Below are 6,670 nucleotides of genomic sequence, written 5' to 3'. Positions count from 1 at the left end.
GTAAATATAGTGGTTAAAAACATGAGTTTTGAAGTTACATGAACCTCGGTTTAGGACTCTATTCTGCCACTTGCTATCTGTGTGACCTTTAGCTATGTATTTATCCTCTCTAAATCTCAGTTCCCTTCTCTGTAACATACAAGTAATTATAGTATTTACCTTATGGGTTTGTTCTAAGAATTAAATAATAAAAAGCAACAGCTGAACATGTTTTTAAGACTTAGATAAATATGTTTTAAACATCTTTGAATGAAGAACTATGACACATGACACATTAGTACTTTAGATAAGTGTCCTGGAAGTAGAGGCCAGCCATATGTAGAAGGGGTTCTTCTGCTATTTACTGTTTTCAGGGTGCATGATTTATTTATTATTGTATTCCCAGTAACAAGCACTATTTTTAAAATAGTGGATGTTCAGTGTTTGCTCTGTAAATGAACAAATGAAGGGATGAATGATCTAGAAGGCCAAATAAATTTCATCTTCTGTGCCAAATCTGACTGGTAGGGTTTGGGAAGAAGTATCAGGGTACGAATGCGCTTGCTGCACCAATCAATCTGCCATGTCTGTCTAGCCAGGGCCTAAGCATAGGTAGTGGCAGTGTGAGTGCTACTGATGCATTGACCCAGACCTTGGCCCTTAATCTAGTCTAGGAAAGAAATCAGAAGTTGGAATTAAGGTGATAGTATTTCTTTCCACGTCCACTTGCTCTTAATTAGAAGAGACAAGTAATCTTACCACATTCACCTTGGAAGGACTTGCATCAGAGAAAGTTGTGCTGGTCACAATCTAAAGTCCAATTATGCAAACCATGATCAGAACTTCTCTCATTATTTCTTTTAGACTCAGAAAAACAGATGTTCCTAGCACTTTAATTCTTCCCATTATTTTTTAGTTTCCATTTCAATTCAGGTACTGGAACACCTTGCATTTAATTTGCTATTTGACAGGTTTTACTTTATTAAGCAAGGTCATATTTACCAGTAGAGATTTAAAAAGTAACAGTGGAGACTCCATCACAGAAACTCCGATTCACAGTTTTCAGCATGGTACCAAAGAACCATATATTTTTGAAAGGTCCAGAGGTGATTCTGAGGCATAGCTTGAATTGAGAATTATTAATATACAAAATGCTTCCCATTGACTTTACATGAATTATGGTTTTAGATATTCTTACTTATGGATCCTTAGTTTTTTTCATTTTATTATTATTATTATTTTTTTTTTTTTGTATTTTTCTGAAGCTGGAAACGGGGAGAGACAGTCAGACAGACTCCCGCATGCACCCAACCGGGATCCACCTGGCACACCCACCAGGGGGTGACGCTCTGCCCAACAGGGGGCGATGCTCTGCCCCTCCGTGGCATCGCTCGTTAGGACCAGAGCCACTCTAGCGCCTGTGGCAGAGGCCAAGGAGCCACCCCCCAGCGCCCGGGCCATCTTTGCTCCAATGGAGCCTCGGCTGTGGGAGGGGAAGAGAGAGACAGAGAGGAAGGAGAGGGGGAGGGGTGGAGAAGCAGATGGGCGTTTCCCCTGTGTGCCCTGGCCGGGAATTGAACCCGGGACTTCCGCATTCCAGGCTGACGCTCTACCACTGAGCCAACCGGCCAGGGCCAGTTTTTTTCATTTTAAAAATAAGAATAACATTCTGAAGTTGCTGCGATAATTAGAGATAATATCAAATATCAATTATTAATATTTGTGCCCCTAAAGAGGTGATATAAGGAAGATATTCTAAATCTGAAGTGATTTGCCTGACCTGTGATGGCACAGTGGATAAAGCTGGACCTGTCGACCTGGAAATGCTGAGGTCGCTGGTTCAAAACCCTGGGCTTGCCTGGTCAAGGCACATATGGGAGTTGATGCTTCCAGCTCCTCCCCCTTTCTCTCTCTCTGTCTCTCTCTCTCCCTCTCTCTGTCCTCTCTAAAAATGAGTCAATAAAATAAAAAAATTAAAAAAATTAAAAAAAAATTAAATCTGAAGTGATTTGAGAGACTTGGAAAAATATTATTGTCAATATCAGCAGTCTTTTAAATTTATAAAATGTTACTGATTTACCCAGAATGATCCTGAAATTAGATATTCTAATTAACTTATTTCTTTGGACTAGCCAGAAAATAGTTTTTTATTTAATATCCATTACTAAAATTATTCTTAAAAGCTTATAGTCATTTCTGCCTTAAGAAAATCTAGTATTTTACACATAAATCAATTTAGATGAGTTCAGTACCACAGTGTTATCATTTGGAACCAAAATTTTTCATTGTATTGTTATATAAACATTGCTTATTGAAGACTAGGATAAAGTATTCATACCCTCAGGATCTTATCTGAAAGATTGTTTTAATGCTTTTTGTTTTTAATATAAACTACTGTTAAATCCATACCTGGTTTCCTTAATCATCCAGAGGATGTAGTGTTGTAGAATAGTCCTGTGCAATAACATCTGATATCAGCCTTAGGTAATTCCCTCCTCAATTGGGAGCTTTTTTTTTTCTTTCAAGTGAGAGGAGGGGAGATAGAGAGACAGACTCCTGCACGTGCCCCCACCAGAATCCATCTGGCAACTTGCATCTGGGGCTGACACGCTGCCCCTCTGGGGCCATGCTGCCAACTGAGTTATTTTTAGCACCTGAGGTGGAGGCTCCAGGGAGCCAACCTCAGTGCCTGGGGCCAATGCACTCAAATCAATTGAGCCATGGCTGCAGGAGGGAAAGAGAGAAAAAAAATAGAGAGAGAGAAGGTGGAGGTATGGAGTAGCAGATGGTTACTTCTCCTGTGTGCCCTGACTGAGAATCGACCCTGGAACATCCACACACCAGGCTGGCACTCCATCACTGAGCCAACCAACCAGGGATGATAGGGAGCTTTTAAATTCTATCCCCAGCCAAAAAGGTGAAAATGAGTAAAGAACTGGTTCTTTGATATATGTTATCACTTTGGGCTACATTCTAGAGAGGGTGAGATTAGAGATACTGAATTTCCTCTTACTTTATGCCCTGGGCTTTTGACATTACTAGGAGGCCATTATTTATACACAAACAGTAAAACAGGTACCCCTTTAGAATAATACCAAGTTCTCATGAGGATGAAGGGAGTTAACATTTGTGAAAACACAGAAAGGCTTAGCCCTTGTCTATACTGTACTTACTAATCTGTCTCCAATGTCTAGAAGAGTCCTTGAAAATATTTGTTGTGTGAATGAATAAATGTTCCTCTTCCTTTCTTCACCATCTGATTCATCACAGCCCTTTACTATACCTTTCTGATGACATTTATCATACTTTATATAATAGTTTTGTTAGTCATATAATCTCTTGCATTATATAATGAGCTTCTTTAGCATAGGCTTCACGTCTCTCACAACTTTATTCCTCCATGGAGCATAGCATAGTATCTGACATAGGAGTTCAATGAATGTATGTTGAATGGATGTATATTTTAAGTAAACCTTATTACATAAATAGTATATATAATGAGTGCTCATTATTTTATTTTCATAAATGATGTTGACTAGTAATGGAAATACTCCATTTTAAATCTTTCAAGTGAATTTTGTATAAAGAGAATTATTGATAATTGTTGGGCAGATAAAATATATTATGCTCACTTTGTTAAAGATGGCATTGCCCAGGTGATATTAATGTGTGTTGAGAATCCTTGTAGCCTGGGGCTTGGTTTTGGGATTAAGCCTTTCCCACCCTTTTTGATGTGGGGTGGTACAATCCAATCATGCCTCAGAGAAGTGACTTTGTATTAGAGACTTCCCTATTTTGTATATTGGATTAGAGGTTGTGAAGCTACAATATAAAATGGGGGCAGAATGAGAGTTTGCTCTCTTGGTTCCTGAGATGATTAGCATGAGAGAGCAGAGGGAGCAGAGCAGAGAGCAGAAAGAGGCCATGTGGCCAGGAGAAGCAGCCAAGATGGCAGAGTGCTGAATGAGATGCCAGTTTGTGCAGAGTTTGTATCTGGGATAAGGAAGGAGATGGGGAACGGAGGAGAATAAGGCTGGTGAGCTAGAAACCTTTGATTCTAGGAAACTTGGATAAGTCAGTGGCTTTGTGAGCACTGAATGTGAGTGGGTTTTGGAGCCCAGTGTGTGTTTTTACTTGCCTGCTGGGTGCAAGCTAGAATTAAAGACTATGGCCCACCAGTTTGTGGCTCCGTTGTTTCTTTACCGACTGTCCGAATCCAATGTGAACCTGCATAGGCTGGGCTGCTGTGATAGTGGCCGTGGCTTCTGGCCATACAATAATATATTTTTTTTCAGCATTGTTGGCTAATAGTACTTGTTTTTTAATCTCTTCATACATATGATGACCATTTCAAAGATATTTAAAGTCATACAAATATGTTAGACCTACTATAATAATTTTTTGTGTGTGAACTTAAAGGTATTCTAAGTAATGAAGTTCTCTCTCTCTTTTCTTTTTTTTCATAATGCCACCAGCATTAGGCTGAATGGAAAAGAACTGAAACTTGAGTTGATTTCTTATTTTTAGCTTCTGTTATATGATTGTAATTCATTATTTGCTAGGCTATCTGAGGGTGTACTTTATCAACTTTGATGCATTTAGCATGTAGCTCTTTTGTGTCTCCTGAGAATCCAGGCTTTCTCAGCCTGCCACTCCTCTTGAAATCTCTCCACTGCCTCCCAAAGTAGTATGTCAATATTATGGTTTTATTGATAGCCACACAATTCACATTCCACTTCTTTCTCTAAACTTTTTCCATTATGTGATTGTATCTGCTGGCTTAGCCCTTCCATGCTAGCCATTTATTTTTCCCCCAAGCATCTGGCCTTTAAAACTATAATGCATTTTCCTGACTTACTGAATAAGAGATGTACGACTTTGTAGTTAGACATAACTGTGCTTACACACTAAGTCTTACAGAAATACTCAGCTTTTTCAGTCCTATGTTAATTCTCATAATAGCCTGCAAAATTTCCTAGTGGATATGTGATTTTAGTGTTATACTGCATTACAAAATAAGTTAGGCCCTATATTGGTCCTGAGACTAAAGACTTTGATTCCCTCCCAATATACTATGATATTCTACTCAAACCATCAAATGCATATGCAAAGTTATTTTGTATAGTGATGAAGTGATAATCCTAAGAAACACAAAAGGAACAAGAGATGTAAAATATCTAGTTTTCAGGAACATTTGATTTTACCTCATATCATACTGTCATTCACAAATTAAAGATTAATAATTTAAAAAGCATTCTTCTAAAATGTCAATTTATTATTTGCAAGATAATTACAGGTAAAGAGACAGCAATTATTTTTAGCTAATCTGGAGAACTTGCTTTAAATGCAGTAATGGGTAGAACAGTGATGAGCAATCTTTTGAGCTTGGTGGCTCAAAATTCGCCAAAAAACCAAGCATAACTCAGGTGGTATGTCACTTTGAGAAAAAACCATAATTTTGCAATATTTATAGTTTAAATAACAAAAATGTATAATTTTAATATATAACTGTATTTAATAAACCAAAAACTAATTTTTTAACTTACCTGCTTAGTGACTTCTTTGTTCATCTGTCAGTCGGTTTCTTTTGTTGGTCTTGATATTATTTAACTTGTGTGGGGTGCCATGAACTAAGATAAGTGAGGGGGAGGGAGAATTCTTTAACTAACCTGCCTATTAGTGACCTTTTTGTTGCTGAATTTCATTGGCTAAATCTTCAATTGAAGGTTGGTATTTTGTACACTTCAAGCACAGGCTAGCGCTACTAACTTCATCTGTCAATCTGTTTCTTTTGTTGGTTTTGATATTATTTAATGCTGAGAATAAAGTCTCACAGAAGTATTTAGAAGGAAAAATTGTGAGTAAAGCCATTGCTATATTTTTCAAGGTGCTAAAAGTGTCTGGTAATTGGTTCCAGGCACTCCAAATTTCCTGTTTGTAGTGGCACTCCTCTTGATTCTCCAAGTGGCACCTTTCCAGATTCTCAGGCTTTGACCTCATACAGACAAACACCTGAGCCCAGTTGCTGTCTTGAAATTCTGCAAGTTGCATCTTATGTAAAGTAAGATGGCTGCCGCTATTTCTAATGGCGGGAAATGGCACCCATAGCACAGGCCCTCACCTCTCCCAGCCTCCCCATCTCTTATCTCAGTAATGATGGTCAATTAGAAATCCACGACACCCCAGAACAGTAGATTGGATGATGGTTGCTGTGGTTATGTGGTTGCTGGTAATGGCGATCACAGGGCCCCAGAGATGCATCCCCCGTGGCATTCCGCTGCTCCCTGCTCCGCCTGCCAGAGGTGAGGTCAAAGATTCCCTAACGGCCTAACCAGAAGTCCCAGAACTAGATGCTCTGTGCTGAGTTCTGTTGTTTTGGCTTACAGACCTCCGGCATAGTGTCTACACCTGGCTGTGCAGTAGCTGAGGATGAAACATCCTTCTTGGCATGCGGCCCCATACTTCTCTGGTACGTGGCTGCTTGCGACTGTGTGTCATTGAAAATGGCTACGCATGTCAGTGCTGACACGCGTGTCATAGGTTCGCCATCATGGGGGTAGAACATGGATACTGTTAGATAATTATTAATGTATATTTTTAAATGTTATTTTACCTGAGTATTAGAGATAATTTTTCAAATGATTAAAAATATAAGGAAAGGTAGGAATAGAATTTATAACTTTGATATTTT

The 6,670-nt window shown here is 38.8% G+C and overlaps 1 non-coding gene across 1 annotated transcript; it reads right to left on the bottom strand.

Moving 5' to 3' along the window:
• Window positions 1-1,538: 1,538 nt before the first annotated feature.
• TRNAS-GGA (transfer RNA serine (anticodon GGA)) lies at window positions 1,539-1,614 on the bottom strand. The gene has a single exon. It is a non-coding gene; the product is annotated as a tRNA-Ser (tRNA).
• Window positions 1,615-6,670: the final 5,056 nt, after the last annotated feature.

Source organism: Saccopteryx bilineata, chromosome 3 (assembly GCF_036850765.1).
Source record: "Saccopteryx bilineata isolate mSacBil1 chromosome 3, mSacBil1_pri_phased_curated, whole genome shotgun sequence".
NCBI lineage: Eukaryota > Metazoa > Chordata > Mammalia > Chiroptera > Emballonuridae > Saccopteryx > Saccopteryx bilineata.
Note: the sequence above shows the minus strand (reverse complement) of the source record. Positions and strands in the feature narration are given on the sequence as shown.